The sequence below is a fragment of the Centrocercus urophasianus genome, unplaced genomic scaffold (genome assembly GCF_019232065.1).
Source record: "Centrocercus urophasianus isolate 14NV4802_14NV808 unplaced genomic scaffold, USGS_Curo_1.0 seq_5, whole genome shotgun sequence".
NCBI lineage: Eukaryota > Metazoa > Chordata > Aves > Galliformes > Phasianidae > Centrocercus > Centrocercus urophasianus.
In genome coordinates this window covers 7,251,784-7,272,054 of record NW_024885088.1, presented here as the reverse complement: position 1 = coordinate 7,272,054, position 20,271 = coordinate 7,251,784, and the positions used below count along the sequence as shown (strand labels likewise).

General features: G+C 40.4%; 1 protein-coding gene across 7 annotated transcripts in view; it reads left to right on the top strand.

The window, feature by feature from the left end:
* DUSP16 (dual specificity phosphatase 16) overlaps positions 1 to 20,271 on the top strand; it is a 68,815-nt gene that overhangs the window by 14,987 nt on the left and 33,557 nt on the right. For 3 of the 7 annotated variants that reach the window (XM_042834898.1, XM_042834893.1, XM_042834896.1), the window contains exon 2: positions 14,940 to 15,017. The gene's annotated coding sequence lies outside the window, so the exon portion shown is untranslated. The other 4 variants (XM_042834895.1, XM_042834894.1, XM_042834899.1 and 1 more) reach the window with 3 other exon arrangements.

Genomic DNA, 20,271 nt, shown 5'->3' with positions numbered 1-20,271 from the left:
CCAGAGGCAGGAAGGAGCAATATTAACTTCTGGTTGATGTAACAAGCACCGATCAGTCATACCACTGATGCCACAGTCTGGATGGACATTGTGGCAAAGTAGTAGACTTGAAGCAATATTTTGAACGATTATGAGTTCAGTGAGCCCTCATGTAGCCTTGTACAGCCCAAAAAGGAAATAAAGAGGTGTTCATCTGGGCAAAGGGAGTGGTTTGGAGAATTACATCTGCTGTGGTGGTCTGAGTAGGTATGAGCAGCATAGTCAAGGCAAAAGGAAACTCCGCTGTGCTATGAGCAATGAGATCACATGTCTAGGTGAGTGGTTTTCATCCATTTATGTTGTGTAAATTCTCCTAATACTGATCAGAAAAAAATGAGCAGGAGGCAATTCTAGCTTTGATACCAAAGTGCAAGGAATTGCGAAGTCTAAGGAGTCACGAAATACGTTGATGGGAAAGGGGAATGCAAAAAGGGGAGCTTCCCAACTGCAGCAGATTTTTAAATTCCTTTAAGAGTGTACTTGAAATAATTTAAACATGTGGTGGCTTCATTTGTAGGTGGAGCTGTAAGGTAGTGACACGTTGTTCTAGACTGGTTATCTTGTTTTCTTTCTGATGCCTTTTTTATTACAGTGTGCAGTGACTGAAGTCCACAAGAAAGTGCAGTGACGCTGTAAGTTGTCTGTCTCTTCGTTCACTTCTGTTAACAGCAAGAATTTATTTTTGTTAATTGCTGCCAACAAGTAGCATGCACAAAGTAACATCTTCAAAGTAAGTCTTAAACAAACAAAACCACCTTTCTTCTGTAACTTCTGGTGTTAATTCCTGTCTTTCTTCTTTTTCCTTTGAGACTGTTGTAAGTAGTGTCCATTTCCTTAATGTGTGACTAGGTTTGCCATGGAGGTTTTAACAGATCTAAATTTTGAGATAGTAATTTAACATGAAATGAGGTGTCAAAGTGATGGACTTTTAAGTGGTGATTGCTGACATTCCCCAAAACATAGTCCGTGTAAACTTATTTCTCCTTCAGAAGAGCAAATTCCTTTCACAGCTGTTATCAGTGTGTTCCTTATGAACTTTTCGCAATAGTGCATACATGTTAAGCAGCAACTTGCTTTCAGAACTTTAAAGGTGTTTTTTTTTGGGTTTTTTTTTTTTTTTTTTTTTGTCAATTCTGATTTAATTTTTAGATCTGATATTATCTTTAAAAGGCTCATCAGTTGATGGTATGTAATGATGGGTTTTAACTGAGATGTTTGTATAGGATGCCATAAATTCATTTATGTCTTAATGTCACCATCAACCACAAAGGATTTAGCTACGTATATAGTTTTATAGAGGATTAAGTAACTCACCTTTGGATTCATAAATAAATAAAACCAAAATTGTGATGGCAATACAAATAAGGTAGCAAAATTACCAGACCTCCCAGGAGGCTTAACTTCTTTATGGCTTAGCTGAAACTTATGAAGCACAAAAGATGTTGCTCTTTTCCATCATAATTGTTCAACTTTGGGGTATTCTTCCTTACCGTGAGACAGTTGGAAGTTTGTTTATGTAAATGTGATGGAGGTTTTACCCCTAGGGTCTTTGCATGCATGTTGCTCTCTTTGTAAAGCTTTCAATGCTTCTGCCATGGTGGTGCTTCAGGCAATCCCTGCTTGAGGCACCAGTAGTCTGCAGCTGTATTTTGCAAGTTTGTCTGTCTGAAACTATAATGATTTAATATGATAATCTCATTGCTGGGCTCAGACATGGAACTTGCTTTTATGGGGAGCTTTCTCATGGATAAATCTGAGTGCGTTTAAATGTCTGAAAAGAGGAAGGAGTGGGAGGGAATATGATGGGAATTGCCGGTAGCTTTGATTGATAGAAAGCAGTCTGTGGCAGGCCCAAGAGTATTTGATTGTACCTTAAAAACATTAGTAGAAGGTACCCATAGTGAGATTTTTAGCTAGCCTGTTGATCTTATTCTCCACTTCTTAAAATAATAATAGTAATAATATTAATTTCTAATTTATCTTACCTTCAAAATAGAAATGTGCTAAAAGAGTCTTACCTGGACTATTGGCAGTGTCTTGTCCAGAGGCACTGCTTGAAATGTCATGGGTATTACCTGCAACAGAAGGTACAAAATGCAGGGAATAAGAGGATGATTTGCTTGCCTCTCTATCTTTGAGTGGAGATGACACAAGTGATTTTTCTTCAGATCTTCTTCTGGGAGCTCACAAGCTTTGTCTGTTCACTTCTTCTGGAATAATGCCTCAAATCACCTTTAACTAGCTCATGCAGGAGAGGATTATGCTTTCCTGTGATCACAAGCTCAAGTAGTGGTAGTAGTGGTGTTGTCCACATGTGGGCAGAAAGAGAAGCAGCAGTTCCAGAGTAGATCTCTACCTCTTAATCTGCTGTCTGCAGTGGGACAGTTTGCCCAGGGAGTCCTTTTTGCATGGGAGTGAAGTCCAGGAGGAGTCATGTTGTCTCCTTCTCTTTTCCTAGTTCCAGTCTACTTGAAGCAGGGAAACCAGAGCTCTAAAGCTCTTAGAAATAAGAATACTTTCATTAATTGTAATTATCTGTGGAGTATAGTTTGACAGCATTAACGAAGCATGGAGAACACTTCCTACTGTAAGGTTTAATGTATGTTTTTTAATGACAAAATTCTTTGTATTTGTCATTGTCTATCAGCTGTAAACTCCTGTAGTACAAATAATGATGAACTGGCATGCAGTATGGCACTGGTGAACGAATATTTGCACCAAGGATACATAGCCAAGCTCTTACCTTTTTGCATAAGATTTTCTTAAGTGGGGGTGCAAAGCAGATGGGATCTTGATTAAATAATTACCTCTGTTTGAGTGAGTGCTGACCCTAAGAGTGTGACTACGTAACCTATGACATGCAGTGTAGGAACAAGGAAGCACATGAGGATTGCATGAACAGTCTTCATGCTAAAGCTTTCTCTAGAGCATTTTTTCCAGAGCATTCTACTCTACGGACTCCTGCTAGACAGAGTCCTTAACCTGAGATTTTATCTTAAATATGCAAATAACTACTGAAGCATGGCATGACGGTCAGAGTGCTCTTTGAGCTGTGCCATAGGGTTTTGGATCATCAGAAGCAGGCAGCAGGCTCGGACTATTTGTAATAGCAGGGCAGTGATTCTCTGTGTGGATGAGTCTCCTTTTCACAAAATTACGGAATTACAGAGACATAGGGGTTGGAAAGGAGCTCTGGAGATCATCTTGTCCATCAGTATCTACCTTTTTGACTTGCCTGGGCTGCACTAAGTGAAGAGAAATAGCCTTGTGCTGCATATAAAATATACACTACAGTTAATTTATAAAAGTAACAAAACCTCTTTTAAAAAATATTTTTATTGCAACGTTTAAAAAAAAGAGAGAAAAAACATAAAACTAGTGGCATATTTGACCTTGTTTTTGTGAAAATAATGCATCAATGTGTGGTTCAGTGGAAGTGGTGAGTTCTTGTGGTGTTCAACAGATTTTTGAAATTTTCCCATTACTATGCTTCATGATTGAAAATAGTTGTTCACAAGTGTATGTATTACCAAAAAAATGAATACTTGACTTGTGGCTGTGAAGCGAGGGATATTTTTCTCTGGTAAGACAAGTCTTATTAAAGCCTAGTAAAGAGAAGTGATCATGTTTATCTTTGAGTTGAATATCTGATTGCAACTCGATGCATTCAGTTTGAAAATGTGCAGGTAATGTATTTGTCAACTGAAAATAGAGTTGCAAATATATTAAAAAAAAAAAAAAGTTTTTTTTTTTTTCCAGCAGTCTTGAAATCTATTCTGAAATTCCTTTATCAAAATTGCCGTAATGTTTCATTTGAAATGTTGTTATGATTTCAAACATAGCAGAGATAAGTTGCTTTCTCACCTTGAGGATGTGTGTTTAACTCATTCAAATGAGCGGTCAAATCATAAAATATTTTTAGCATTTTGTGCCAACTTAGCCACCTTCCTTCAGAAAAGTAAAAGATGTACCCATAGTCAGCATTCATACTTTTAAGGAACTCCTGGAACTGGTGATGATTCAATCCCTCGGACTTTCATGAAATTCATAGCTTTTCTTATGATTTGCATGGCATTATCTGTTTTTAAAGCTTTTGTGCACAAATTTTCCTGATGTATGATGCAGCAGTATTTCACTGAATGTGAGTTGCTGTGGCAATTACATAGTCTTCTATTAACTTTCTAAGTCCCTCTTTTTTAACAACGCTGGGGAGCGATTAGTAGTCATGCCAGATCTGTTGACAAAGGTTGAAGAAACTGCTTTGAGGTAGTTTTTACTGCTTCACACAAATAGAAAGATCTTTTAATGGCACTAAATAAGCCATTTCTTCAGTGGCATTATTCTTGCTATCAATACCTCTAATAGAAATGGCAAGCTGAGCCATATGTGTAGCATCAGTACTTCCATGTGTTACGCAAGAATAAAATTTGAAATTTGCAGCTTTACTCTCAAAATTTCCTTTTATAGGATTTTCCTGTTGTTTTTTTGTTTTGTTTGTTTGTTTGTTTTAATTTGCCTGGTTATAATTTGATGACACAAACTGATTTCAGAAAAATATTCTTTCCCCAGACAAATTATAACTGACATGCATTTAATACATTGCTTAATAAACTCACCATCAGCAAATGGTTCCGATATTTTGCATTCAGTTTTGGTTACCAAATAAATGGCTTTTATAATAGAGTCCAGGTTTCAGTTCCATAGCGTGTGTGGCGGGCCTGAGAGGCAGAGTTAGCACTGTGCTCTGCCTTTGTCGTGGTTTCAGCTCAGACTGTGCCAATTGCACACCAGTGTTTCCTTGTTGCTGAGTGATGTGTGCCTGGGGCTGGACTGGGCTACCTGGGAGATCAGAGTCACTGCCTTGACGGTGTGGGGCAGGGGTGGCTGCAAGACAGGCTTGGCTGGATCACGTGTGGCTAGTCTAGTCCAGCCCCCTGCTAAAGCAGGTTCCCTACAGTAAGTTGCACAAGAAAGTGTCCAGAAGGGTTTTGGAGATCTCTAGAGAAGGAGAGTTCATGACCAGTCTAGGTAGCTTGTTCCAGTGCTCTGTCACCTTTGAAGTTTTTTTTTCTCATGTTCATATGGAACTTCCTGTGTTTCAGTTTATGTCCCTTATTCCTGTGGCTGGACATCACTGAAAAGAGACTGGTCCCCCACTCTGCACCCACCCTTTAGATAACTATAGGCATTGGTAAGATCTCTCCTCAGTCTTCTGCAGGCTGAATAGACCCACATCTCTCACTGTTTCCTCACAAGGGAGATGCTTCAGGCCCCTAATCAACTTCATTGCACTCTACTGGATTTTATCCAGTAGTATTTTGTCTTTCTTGAACTGGGGAGCACCAGAAGTGGACAAAGTATACTCCAGATGTGGCCTCACCAGGTCGAGTAGAGGGGGGGAGAATCAACTCCTTTGACTTTCTGTCTATGCTCTTTTTTTGTTGTGCCCCAGAGTACTATCGGCCTTCTTGACCACAAGGGCACACTGTTGGCTTATGGTCAACCTACTGTCCGCCAGAAATCCTGGTCCTTATCCACAGAGCTCCTTTCCAGCAGATTAGCCCCTAACCTGTACAAATGTTTGCAGTTATTCTTCCCCAGATAGGTAGGAGTCTTGGTCCCAACTCTGTCCAGATCTCATGAATTGCAACACAGCCTTTTGGTGTGTTAGCCACTCCTCCCAGTTTCCTGTCATCAGTAAACTTTCTCAGGATGCACTCAATCCCTTCATTCAGGTCACTGATGAAGATCTTAAACAAGACTGGACCGAGTGTCAACCTCTGAGTAACACCGCTAGCCTCTGGCCTCCAACTAGATTTTGCACTATTGATTACAACCCTCTGAGGTTCTTCATGTCATCCAGTTCCGCCTCTCAGTCCACTCATATATCCCATACTTCCTAAAGCTTACCTACAAGGGTATTATGGGAGACAGCGTCAAAGGCCTTGCTGAAGTCACAGTAGAAAACATCCACTGCTCCCTACTCATTCACCCAGCCATACCTGACATTATATGAAGATATCAGATTGGTAAAACATTACTTCCCTTTGGTAAATCCATGTTGACTACTCCTGATAACCTTTTCTTCCAGTTTCTTGCAAATAACATCCAGAATAAGTTGTTCTATCACCTTCTCAGGGACTGAAGTGAGGATGATTGGCCTGTAGTTTCCCAGATCCTTTTCCTTGCCCTGTTGAGGATTTGAGTAATGTTGGGTTTCCTCCAGTCTGAAGGCACCTTTCCCATTCTCCATGATATTTCATAGATGATAAAGAGTGTTTCAGCAATCATTTCTGCCAGCTTCCCTCAGCACCTGTCAGGGCCCATGGATTTGTATGTTCTGAGTTTGCTTAGATGATCTCTGACCAGATCCACCTCAACCAAGGGGAATTCTTCCTTTTTCCAGACTCATTCTTACCTCCAGGGTTTGGGATTCTTGAGGGACAGTCTTAGCAGTAAGCAAAAAGGCATTCAGTATCTCTGCATTCTCAGTCCTCCATTATCAGGGTATGCAATTAATTCAGAGGGCTCACATTTTCCCTAGTCTTCCTTTTGTTGTTGATATACTTTAAGAAGCCTTTCTCATTGTCCTTGATCTCCTTTGCAAAGTCCAAGGGGGTGTTAGCCCTCCTCGTTGTATCCCCTGCATGCCTTGATAATGTTTTTATAGTTCTCTCAAATAAATATTTGGCATATTTAAAGCCAAATCTTTATCAAAACCCAAGGACAGTTGTGATTTTTCTGGATTAACATCTGGTCATCTTTTCATTCATCTTTTGGGGGCACTAGTGTCCATCTCTTGTCCATCTCTTCTTCTTCAGTGTACTTTTCACTCAACTGTTTACAGGCTACCCCTGCCATCTGCAGCAACTTTTGTGTACTGGTGGTAAGATTATTCTCCGTTTCTTATTCCTGTACCGCGTGTCTGAAAAGAAATAATAATACAAGTTTAGGAGATCATCTGCTTTCTCTGGGGGCTGGTACTGAGATTACATGTGACAGTAATTGCAAAACAAATCATTCTGGATGTGGCAGTGCAGCTTAAGATTCTCAGCCTAGTCCATCCTCCCTAAGTGTGGAGTGCAGAAGTGGCTAGCCTAGGTTAGGAAAGTCTGTAGCTGTGCTGTGTACAAAAACAGAAGCCTCCTTTCTATCAAGGGTAGTTTGAACAGCACTAAGCTGTTGGTTTGGTTCAGAGTTAGCTCATGAGTCTTGGATTTAGGTATGTCTGCATCTGCACTGCATGACAGATTGTATGTCCCCACATTAAAGTATGCTCAATGCATGTGGAGCAAATCGGTAATTTAACTGCCAAATACTTTAGAAAATAATAATAAATAAAAGATACCTGCATCTTCTTGCTGTTTGACTAAAATTCAGGTTTATGGCCATAGGGATCCTAAAAGCAGATCTTTGATGGCAGGTGTTCTATTTTCCAAACCTGTATGCTCTTTTCAGAAAGGTCTTTTGTAGTTATGATTTCAGCAAAGTGCCAGAAAGCTGAACCTGGACAAAACTATGCTTTAATAGGATGGTGAGAAAATGATTAGGAAGAATGTTTTAGACCTGAATAAGCATTGTAGTAAGTACAGAAAAGCTATGTACTGCATTTTCTTTTAGATCTAAGTCCAGTTTGTTTGTTTGTTTGTTTTCTTTTGCCTGTTTCATAACAGTCTAAGATTAAATAAGATTCATGCATTCTTTAAAAATATTTGGATTTGTGCTTGAGTTTTCCAGTCTTCCAGGCTTTGGGTGATTTGGTTTCAGGAGTGTATGGTAAAGGATCAGGTAACTTTCCAAATAGCAAAGGATTAGTAGGAATCAAGATGTGGCAAATATATACTACAAATCTAGTAATTCTGTGATGAACGTATGATTTTCTTGTTTTGGTGTTTTGTCTTCTATTGTATATTTTCAGTGCTGTGACTTCAACCAGACTGTTTCCATGATGAATATGATTCATTGGATAGTTTATGACATACCTCACAATGTACTTTGAACTTGTTGTTTTCCTGTTTGGGAAGAGGGACAAGCTGGATGTGGGGATGTTTTGGCAGTCTTGGCTTTTATTCCTGTGTCACAGTTTGGTTGTTTCACATCTGTGTGTGAGAGAAAGGGCTTGTGCTTTCTAGATGTTATTCTCTTCCTCTCTTTTTGTCATATTAACTAGTCATGTAAAAGATGTTCCCTCTCCATATGAGACCTGTTTCTCCTGTGTCCTTGTGCAGTTGCAGATGCAATGGTGATAGTGAGAATTGGTTGGATGCAACTCTTGTGAACCATATCCAGGCATTTTCTTTCGTAGAATAGCTAGAATTTAATGTGTTAGAAGTGACTGTGAAATACCATGCCTTTTCCTGACACAGAATAGGATGTTTTCCTAAACATGTTAAAGAAATTCATGTGATAGTACTGTTCCATAAAAGCCTGTGTAGCATAGGTTTGAACATGGTGATGTAATGGTTTATTTTCTTGGTTTTGTTTTGCTTTGAAATCTCTATACTAGATGGGAAACACAGCATCATGAAGAAGAACATGTGAATCAGGTCTAATCCTGCATCTGTCATAGTGTAGCCCCAAGAGGAATGCAACCTCTTTGCTTCTGCTTCAGCTATGTTTGTAAAGAAGACTATCCTTGCTTGGCTACAGCGGTGGGAAGGAAGCAGATTAACTGTAGTAAGGATGTGTATGATGTTAAACATACATGATCAGTGATTACTATAAACATGAATTAAACTGAGAATTATAATGAGGTGATAATGGGCTTGCAGACAGCTATTTTTCAAATGATTTTAATTGATTTGTTAATTCAGTCTGGTGTCATATTTATGATGGCCTTCACCTAGTCCCATTTGAGGATTTTCTGTGCCCCCTTGTTAGAGAGCAGCTACAAAAAATTCTGAAGGAGACTGAGAGAATGGAGGGGAGTGGTAGGATGAACCTGAGATTGGATCTTCTACTAGCAGTTGAGAAGTCTTCTGCAGTGTCTGTAAGTCTGCCCACCCGTGTGTGTGCTTGCTTGGCTGTGTTGCCTGCTGGGGCTTCTCTCTGTGGAAGGGACAAACGGCTACTTTTAAAACTTCTCCTTTATCTATTTCAGCTTAATTTAGCCATTCAAGTAAAGCAAGTAGTGGTGCTAGGTCAGACAGCTGATTGGCTTGGGCTATGTTAAAAACGCTTGCAAAAGCTTATAGTTGAGTGATATTCTTGTTTTAAGTTTTGTAGCTTTACAAACAAAATATCCTTATGCCTCTTAAGCTCTCATCTTTGGTAATGTGCTTAAAAACCCTATAGCAAGCTTTCTGTCAGAAATAATAATGAAAATGCATCTTACTCTTAAAACCTGAAGTTGTGTAGACAGATTAGCTTTTGTAAGTGAGTGGGCCTTTTTTGGGGGGGGGTGGTTGCGTAGGAAGCATTGCTGTAGTAAGTCCCAATTCAGTGGGGTGTATCTTCAAAAGTTAATTGAATTTGGATATGATAACCTTTAAGGTTTCCTTAGATCAAGTAAGAATGAGGAAAGATGGGTTGAATTAGTTTAAAGCACCACAGACCTTTTAATGTGCAGTTCTGGTTTGGATGTTGTCTAACAAAGGTGAACTCTACAATGATAACCCTGATGTGGCTACACTTTCTTAAACCTTCAGTTGGTAAAGTTGGTGAAGTTTTCTGTTTGTTTTCTTTTGTTGTAAAGAAAAAGCAAAAATAAAACCAACCTCCTGCAGAAAGCAAAACTGCAGTATTTAATGGAAAGCCTGTATTATTCACTTGAAACTGGAGTGGCATGCCTGAGTCAGTGAAGTATGAGCTAAGAATCTGGCAAAAGCCTTTAGCACAAAGGAAGGCTGAAAGTCTCTCAGGAAGCCTGTGCGCTGCTAAATGTGGCACGTTTGAACATGAGACTGACATCATTGTGAGTTCATAGTAGTGAAAGAACAAAGTATCAGCCACAAATTAGACTGACCTAATTTTTAAGTCACTTCTAAAAACTTAATAACACAGTGTGTTGCTTGTGCAAGCTGTTTATTTCTAGCTCAGTCTCTTGCTACTTAATTTAAACTACAAGTTAGCCTTCTAAAATGTCAAAGGAGTTGTTCAAGAAGGTGTTTGTGTTTGAGGGGTTCTCCAAACTTCCTTCCTTGGCTCTTTTTCCACCCTGACCTCAGCCTTCAGCTAAAGGAAGTGATTAAGGACCACCCATCATATACCTTTATCCTTTAGGATCAGTTTCCTGGAGGTACAAGCTTAGAATTGCATACCAAAACCTAACTCAGTCATACGGGCTGCTCACGTACAAGTTTCTTAGTGCAACTCTGCAGATTGTCAGAACACTTGCCATAAGTATCAACAAGAATGTATTTACAGTCAATAAGGTGTTAAAAAAAAGTGATCAGTATTACTTGTTGGTGAATCCACAATCACTGAAGTAAGTAGTGCTTCTTCCATTGCTGAATACCTAATAAAAGGACCATGCATTTTGAAGGTGGTATCCTCTATTCTCCCTTCAAAGTATTTGTTAGATACAATGCATTACTTCAGTTACTGCAGGAGTACATTGAGCCCTCTTAGGTTGGGATTCCTTTGGCAAAAGTCAGTTCTTTTCTGGTTACTACAAGAAGGACTTTATAAATCAGAGCACCTCTAGAAATTCTGGATAAGTATAAAATGTCCATATTGCTTTTCTCTGCTTTTCAAAATCCTGTAGGAGGCCAAGCAAGGCTGCTGCAGGACATTTCTTGATGAAGACCTAAATCAGATGATAATAACAGAGTTTATTCACCTTATTTGGTATTGAAATCATTTGTGATTTTAACTTTTAAAATCCTGGTCCCTCTTAATTCTGATTTTTAACTCGTGTTTTGTCAGAAGTTCATAAAGGAGATCAATGTGTTTGGTGGTGGTACCACTTTTCTCCCTCTTCTTAAAAGGTGTAGAGGTCATAAAGGTGTAAGAGCTGCAGCTCAGGAATGTAAGTCACCTTTTGCTTTCTCCTTCTGCTGTGAAGATCAGTATGGCTTCCCTTTTCAGTCCTGCAGTTACTGTGCAAGAAGTGTGGCCTTGGCACCACTGCAGGCCTTGTTATAGCATGACTCAAATTCACAAAAATGCTTAGGATCCCATGGGAATAAACTACCAGAAGGCATGATGTGTAAGATGACCCAGTGAGCTGCCATCAATTGTGCTTTTGCTCTTGAACTGGGCTGCTTCATCCCGTGTTACGTTGTCAGTGTGTGCTGTCAGAGTTACACCGTGGCAATCAGCTTGGTTCCCAATCCATGTCTAGTTTGTTTTCTGCACCTCACCTGCAGTTCTGTCTTACTCCTTGTCTGGCTTCACTCTTTCCTGCTCAACACAGCCTGTGGGAGCTGAGAAGGCCTGATTGCTAGCAAGGACTCATGGCTGGAAACTGTTCCACCATGCTGGCTGTGAGCACTCATCCTATGCCATTACCTCTGGGGTCCCTCTTAGGGAGAAACCTGGCTAAGCTGATCTGCTTTACTGCATAAGGCTGAGTTCACATATGCATTTAGATGTTGGTGGGGCCCAGCATTCCTGCCACTGGCTGCCCCTTGGGAACCACAAGCGCGTGACTGCTGTGGTACATCTTGTAGGGCTCTTTTCTGTGTTTTATCACTGTATAACAAGCATTAAGGCAGTGATTTTTGGTGTGAATTTGAGAGTAGTTTTAACACTGACTAGGTGAGCTTTGTAGATGCTGGTAGATGCTTCTCTATACTGCTGACAGGACATCCAGGCATTTCCAGGCACAAGCAGGAAGAAACAAAGTATTGATGTTGACAGTTTAAAAAAAAAAAAATTCCTTCCAAACTTTCTCATGCCCCGATGTGAACGGGTTGAGTGCGCATGTTGCCTTCCGGGAGAACTGGTGTCATTTCCTCAAATGGGTGAAAGGCCATTGCGTTTTAACCCGTAGCTTACCATAAAAGCAGTTTACATGGCTCTTGTCCTCACAGGAGGTTGACTCACCGTGAGCTTTAGTCATTTGGTTTTAAAGAAGTGCCATTAAAAAGTCTGTTGTAAGAAACTTGCCCCTGCCTTGCCCAGGAGCTATTCTGATTTGTTTCTCTAATAAAATACCATCATTATCCTCTGCCTTTAATCTGTCTTGATGCTTGTATGGAAGCTTCAGATCTATCTTCTCTTTTTGTTGTAGAGTGACCACTTAGCAGATCAGAATTGGGTTTTTTATTTTTGGCTCCTTAGAGAATAGAAGAGTATTCTATTATTGCTTGAGGTGGTAGTGAGCATGGCACGTATCCCATTGAGCCAGAGGCTGGGCAGCAAGCTTCATTAACTAAGATCTACCTTAGTTAATCATCTTTGCTAGATAAAAAACATTAAACTTAAAGGCTAACCATTATCTGAAGGCTTGGAGGAACTATCTTATCTTCTCTTTCGGAAAGCTTTTTAAGGAAATAGCAAGAACTTTTTGAACTGGTAGGCATGATGTTTATTTAGCGCTACTCTTGAGAGCACTCATTTGAATATTTTTCTTAGTACAGTGTGCTTATGTTGGTCTGTGTAGATGCACAGAATGCTGCCGGTGATTCAGGGCACGCAGGTGGTGTAGGAGATGGAAACCTTGTCATGCAAGTGGTTGCTGTAAACAAAGAGTAAGGAAACAGTGGGATCTCAACAACTTGATTCAAAAAGCAGTTTAACCCTATAAGGGATTGAGTTTGTATCTTTGAATTGTCTGCTAAAATCCAGTTGCTGCCAAAGACCAGCAGGTGTGGAATTTGCCAGCTGCCACAGCTAATTGATGGATCCTGTGTGCAGGAACCAGACAGAGCTCATGTTGTGATTTGTAAGAATAGGTGACTGTCTTCCCAGCTTGAGTACAATTTGTAAACTTTCACTCACTTAGCTTTGAGTTGGATCTGTTCAGACTATACAGATTTAAGCAGCTGAGTTTTAAAGCTTGCTAGTACTTGCTGAACAGACTAACAGGTTTTGTGCTAGAAGCTTCATACAAGAATAAACCTTCAGGGAAGGAGTGGTACCAAGGTCCTTAGAAGGATGCTGTGGTGCTTGACTGCTCAGTCTCTCCTTGACTTTGGGCAAGTTTTTTGGAGAGCCACAGCTCTGTAGCTGTGGAAGGAACACTCCATGTAACTAAACTGGTTGGGTTCGTTCAGCTGCAGCTTAGGGAAGGCCGTGAGCAAGAAAGGAAAAAAGGCCTCTGACTCTGGAAAAGAAAAAAAGGTATTTAAATAAGGCCTGGAGGACCATACTTGTCAGAAGTAAGTCAAAAGGCAGGTAATTCACCCTAAATTAAGGGATGTATATTTTCCTAAAGTCAGCAGAAAAAAAATCCTCATCTCTAAATGATGAAAGACTTCTTTTTAAACTCCCTCCTAAACACGAATAGCTGAAGTTTCCCCTTTAAACTTGGGTGGCTCATTCATATTTCATTCAATTGTAATACAGCGACCTCTCTTTCCCTCCCCCCTCTTACCACCAAGGCTAAGAAGGAGGAGGGGAGATATAAAATGTTTCCGAAAATTACAGGAAATGTCTGTTCCTTTAACAGCATTGCCAGGGAATTTCCAAATATGCTTAATGCTTGTGGCTGAACTTGCAGCAGCTCCGTCTTCAATCATGAGTGGATTGTATCCTAAAAACATGACACCTCATTCCAGTAAAACACATTGAAATGAAGTGTATGCTTTTTTTTCTCATCTGCTCTTCAAAAAGAATCCTGCCATGTGGTGAAATGAGGGATTTGGGGGCTGCTTTAAATTCCTGATTTCTTTATATTCAATGAAGAGGGGAAAAGTATTCTATTATTGCTTGAGGTGGTAGTGAGCGTGGCATGCATCCCATGGAGCCAGAGGCTGGGCAGCAAGCTTCAGATACCTGCCTGCAGGGCTCTGGCCTGGTGCTCTGCTGTTTGCATTGGCAAGGTTTATAGAGCAAGTACCGAAAGACAGCAAAGTGCTTCTTGTAGCTTCTTTCCCTGCAAGGTGACACTGGTATAGAATCTGTTCAGCAGCTCTCTGCCCTGTGCAGTAGTGGCTCTGCACGGTTGTGATATCATTTGCTTTGAGCTTGAAAGCCACTCCTGGGTTGCATAATATGGCAGTTCTTGGCAATAGTTTGTTAATGTGGTTCATATTACAGTGATTAAATGAGGTTGTCATCTCTTGATAGTAATGATTTGCATCTTGCTTAACTGGCCAGGAAACAGTTTGGAATTGGCACTAATGTGTTTATTTTTACTTCCTCGTGTGAAGGTTGTAATTCAATTTGTTCATGTAGGAACAGCAAGTGCTTTTCGTGGAGTTTGTTTGGCTATGACTACATGAAACAATTGGTGACATCAGTGTTACCATTTTCCAGCACTGGCTTTTTAGTGTGTGGGGAGGTAGTGTTAACTAATGGAGTTCTGCTTTGTTAGACTTTGTTCATTCAAAATAAAGCTGTAATCAGACTGACAGCAATCTGAACAGTTGCATACTGAGTAAAATTTTGTGAATTTGCCTGAACTCAAATCAAAGGTGATGCAAATACATCACCTACAGAGGCTAGTTACAAATTAGTTATCTAGCAGAGAGATATCACTTTTTTTTTCTAAGGCTACCATTGATTGTTTTTGTTTCTTTAATTATTATTTTATAAGAGTCTATACTTCTTAATGCTTGTAGAGAGGCTTGCTTTTTTTTTTTTATTTTTTTATTATTTAGAAAATAGGTAGAACAAAATTTTTGATTTCAAATGTTTCCCTTTTAAATTAGTGCTGATGATTAGAGACCTCACCTAGGTTTTTAAGTTTTAAGTTAAGGTTTTAAGTTCAGGGGATTTCTACCGCAAATGACTACACAAAGTATGATTTCCATTTTTTGACTTGTAATAAGGATCTTTTCTTCCTGTTTTAGGTGTTTCCTTCAGCTGGCCTTTGTATGCAGACCACCTTTTGTCCTCTTCAGCCCATTCAGAATTTGACTCAAGTGTAGGTGAGTAATTGCTTTTGACATGAGACAGTAATGAATTACGGGCTGCAATAAAAGCATTCCAGAATTTTTGGCTGATCTGACTTAGCTGCCATATGGGAGAATAATCTTATAAAATCCATTGAAAATTTTCCCGGTTGTCTAGTGTCTAGCTAAGCTTTTCTTCTAGATGTCAGAGAGCTAAATGATGTCAATCAACAGTGGAAAAAGTGTTTTGAAATAGAGCTTTGTGCTTGTATGGGTGGAGAAGAGTCCTCACGTACAGTGTATGAGCTGTTGAAGGGAGTGATGTAATGTATCAACAGCATGTTCTGACATTTCTCATGAGCGCATATTCTGTCAGCCAGGTTTCCCTGCTAGAACATGAAATAAATGTTTATGATTCCACAATGAGTGTCAGACTGGTTGGCTTCTTGGCAAGTGCAGATGATGATAATCTGGCTCATTGTTTTGAGTTGGTGATGATGTATGAATAATTTGTGCAAGAGCATTGCATGTATTTGTGAAATATGTTGAGTAGGTCACCAAAATGTGGGTTTTTCCCTTTTTTTTCCTTTTTTTTTTTTTTTTTTTTTTTTTTCAGAAGAAGAGATTATCTTATTTCTATCACTATTATTTGTATAAAAAGCAATAGCTCACTGGTTCCTACATGGAAATTCTATTTATCATGCTTAGCCCAGCTCTCTGAAAGTTCCATCGCTGAAAATGTCATGGAGCAATAGACGTAGAAACAAAGAACTTAAAAATCTAAACTGGAGGTGTATTTGTGTACTTTACTCTTGGGAAACTGATTTCTTTTCCTTCTCCATCTCTCGATGTCTCAGTTCTCTGGGGTGAGCACAATTAAATTGAGTGACTTTTCTTTAGAACTAGTAATCAAAACAGACTCAGTTAAATATGATGAAAGACAATAGACCACTGAACAGAAAATTCTTCTTCATGTGTTTTTTCCAGTGGATTATACTTGGCTTATTCATGGGAGTACAGTGTGTAATCTAAAATGCATATGGCTACTGTTTCTGCAAGAAAATTATTACTGACACATTTTGGTTGTGTGTACAGATCTAAAGAACAGATCCCTGGAAGAAAGACAGGAGGGAGAAGCCACCCTGATCATACAAAGAAACAAAGAAAAGTAGGGTGATATTCTCAAATCTACTTCTCTTTTTTGAAGATGGTACTTCAGTGGCATTTTCTAAGTAAATAAAAAAATGTGTATGTTGCTGTTTGAGAGGTGTCCTCAGTACACTCTGCCATTGCACTAGAGTGTGCTGGGGAGGGAAGGAAACTGTCATTGTTCTACCACTCCCAGCTGATCTATGTAGAAGGTGGGTTTTTTTTTTTTTTTTGAAGACATTTGCTTAAGTCAGCTGAACAGCTAAAATACATCCTCAGTCTCCTCAGCTGATGAACATGAGCCCTTACATCTTTATTAATAGGCTCATCTTTTAAATTACAAGTGTTTGTAATCTCTTTCCTGTGTGGTCTCTATAATGACAAGCAAGACATGGGTTTCTTGTAATCTGTTACATTTTTTTCCCAAACTTCACACTTTATTGCACAATTGTTGTCTTTGGAATGTATTAGCATGTTTGGTGAATTCAGGGGAAGCATTTCTGTCCCTTACTTTTACTAGAGATCTTATTTCTCTTATGCTCCATAAACACTTTCTGTTTCTCACTACAGATAATCATCTGTAGTGAGATCAAGGATGATCTCACCCTGTCCTTGATGCTCACTCAGTCTCTAGTAGCTTAAGTGACAAGCATCTCTTCTTTTATTTCTGTCTTTCTGAGGCTGGTGAGGCAGTGCTGAGGCATTGCTGAGATGTTGGAAGAAAAATATCAAGTGAGTGATAATTAACCCCTGTGGCCCCTAGATTGGGAATTCCTCTCTGATGCAGGAGGTTGTGTGGGCCTATTTGCTCAGTATCACATACAGTGAATGGTGTTGCTTGTCAGGGCACCAGCTATTGAACCACTGGCACCTCTCTGCTCAGTAAAACTGAAGCCCAGTATTCCTTTAGGAACAGCTGATGTGCCCACAGTGGCATGTGTACTGCAGTTTAGAAAATCATAGCTCTGTGTCCTGGTTTAGCTTTTGGTTTTCTTTTTGTGTTGGTGTCCGTTTTGAAAAATTTGAAAGTGAATCTGATTATAGGAAAGAATATTCTGGAGATATCTGTAAAGATTTTGGGCAAGCATGGATCTGTCTCTTGCTTTATAGGGAGTTAAAGGTTTAATTTTCTTATTTAAAAGAGGTAAGAAACAGTGCTGTATACCTCAGTCCATCTGAATGAGGAAGAAGCCTTGCAGTATCACCAGTGGGTGACTTCATTCAGTATTCTCATAGCTGGGCTACGTTTCACTTTTTCTCAAAACTGATTTCAGTGTAGAACATCCTGCGAGTAAGATGGTTTCCTAGTTTGAAGATCAGCCACATAATGGCCAGGACATTATATTGCATAATCTTATGAAGCCATGGTGTCAATACATACTATTGCAATCTAAATCACAAGTAGAGCACAGAAAGAAAAGAGTCGAGAAATTAAGTTTGGCCTTTTTACAAACAATGATTGAAATGAAACAGATATTTCAACACCTCTTAACAGCTGGATGATAAAAGCACTTGCCAGGAAAGGGAGGAGATCTCTAGTGTTTACCCAAAACAGGAGACTGCCAGTTTCTCTTGTTTAGATTGGTCCCAAGAAGGAGTCCAAAAGTCTGATAGTCCCAGAAATTGAGAGAACAAAAACCTATAACTGAAATACTGTTTTGACAGGATCAGCTCCATTGGGCTGGAGAGGAACAACATTTTTATCAACCACGGTAATTTGAGATGACATTACTGTTAAGTTTATTACTTTCAAGCCATGGGCAGAGAAGCTTTCCACTGTGTTAATACATCGCTAAATGTTAAAGTAATAGGGATATTCAAGAGGACTTTTAACTGGTAGCCCATTTTCGTTAAGAAACACGTTCTTTTACCTAGTAACTATACTATGATAAAGTAATAGAATGGCGTAGATCAGAAGGGACCTTAACAATTACCTAGTTCCAACCCACCTGCCATGGGCAGGATTGCCACCCACTAGATCTGGTTGCCCAGGACCCTATCCAACCTGGCCTTGAACAACTCCAGAGGTGGGGCATCCACAGCTTCTCTGGACAACCTGTTCCAGGGTCTCATCACCCTGCTGAGTAAAATCTCCTCCTAACAATTAATTTAAATCTCCCCTCTTACTTCAAAGACGTTCCACCTTGTCGTATTACTATCAGACTGTGTAAAAAGCTGGTCTCCCTCCCGTTTATAAGCTCCCTTTAAGTACTGGAAGGACACAGTGAGATCTCCCTGAATCCTTTTCTAGGCTGAACAAGCCCAACTCCTTCAACTTTTCTTTGTAGGAGAGGTGCTCCAGTCCTCTGATAATTTTGTCGCCCTACTCTGGACATGCTCCAGCAGCTTTACATAATTCTAGTTCTGAGAGCTCTAGGTTTGGATGCAGTAATGCAGGTGGGGCCCCTTAACATGAGCCAGCAGTGCGCTCTGGCAGCTCGAAAGGCAAATGGGATCCTGGGCTCCATCAGGAGAGGGGTGGTCAGCAGGGACAGGGAGGTGATTGTCCCTCTCTACTCGGCTCTTGTGAGGCCCCATCTGGAGTACTGTGTCCAGGTGTGGAGCCCTCAGTACAAGAAAGACATTGAGATTTTGGAAAGGGTCCAGAGGAGGGCGACTAAGATGATCGGGGGCTGGAGCACCTCCCCTATGAGGACAGGCTGAGGGAGTTGGGCTTGTTCAGCCTGGAGAAGAGAATGCTGCGGGGTGACCTCATTGCAGCCTATCAATACCTGAAGGGAACCTACACCCACGAGGGGAGTAAACTCTTCAAAAGGGCTGACAACAGCAGGACTAGGGGAAATGGATCCAAGTTGAGGGAGGGAAGATTTAGGTTGGATGTTAGGGGGAAGTTCTTTACAAGGAGAGTGGTTAGGCCCTGGAACGGGCTGCCCAGGGAGGTTGTGGATGCCCCGTCCTTGGACGTGTTCAAGGCCAGGTTGGATGGGGTCCTGGGCAACCTGATCTGAATGTGTATGTTTGGTGGCCCTGCTAGGCAGGGGGGTTGGAACTACATGATCCTTGAGGTCCCTTCCAACCCGGGTGATTCTGTGATTCTGTGGGGCCTTATGAGAGCAGAACAGAGGTGTACAGTCACCTCCCTCACCCTTCTGGCCACCTGTCTTCTGATGCAGCCCAGGATGCAGTTTGCCTTCCCGGCTTAGAGTGTACACTGTTGGCTTGCATCAGACTTTTCATCCATCAGAAAACACAAGTCCTTCTTGGCAGGGCTGCTCTTAATGAGTTCTTCTACCAGTGTGTGTACTTACATGGGACTGTCCTAACTCAAGTGCCATACCTTGCCCTCGGCCTTGTTGAACCCCATTAGGTTCACATGGCTCACTTCTGCAGCCTGTCCATGTCTCTCTGGATGGCTTCCCATTCTTCTGTTGTATCAATTGCGCCACTCAGCTTAGTGTCATCAGCAAATCTGAGGGTGCCGCTGAGGGTGTACTCAGTCACTGTTTGTGATAGAGATGTTGAAGAGCACCTATCTCAGGGCACACCCCTGGAGGCACCACTCACCACTGGCCTCCATTTGGACTTCAGTTCTTTTAAGGGATTTCTGAAACAAACTGAAATTGTCATCCGAGAGGGAAGGGTGTGACAGCAAGCAAAAAGTGCTTAGGAGATAAAGAATATACCCAAGTTGAAAGTTGCAAATTACAGATTACATATTTCTAATAGCCTCCATTTTGATATTCTGTGGTTTCTAGAGCCTCAGCTGCTTTATTTTCCTTTTGTTACTTTAAGTCAGCATTTTACCCATCAAAACAAACTGTCTAGTTCATGAACAAACTGTCTAGCTCATAGAAGCTAGAGCCGATTCCCACTATAGCCAGTGGAAAAGTTTTCATTAATTTCAGTGGGCTTACTATCTGGCAGCTTCTGATGCAATAAACATCTCCCCCAGGAAAAAAAAAAAAAAAAAAAAAAAAAAAGAGAGAGATTCACAACTCATGACAGGACATGTTAAGGAGAAACAAAAAAAAAAATGCAGAACGTTTTTTCTTTCTTTCCTTAAAATAAAAATACAATTATGGAGCTTCATTCTTTTCCCCTCTACATAATAGTGCAGTCTTTTGATACCTTTCACCCTGTCTGCAAAGAGCCCAAGGCTAGTAAATAATGACTGCTCTTT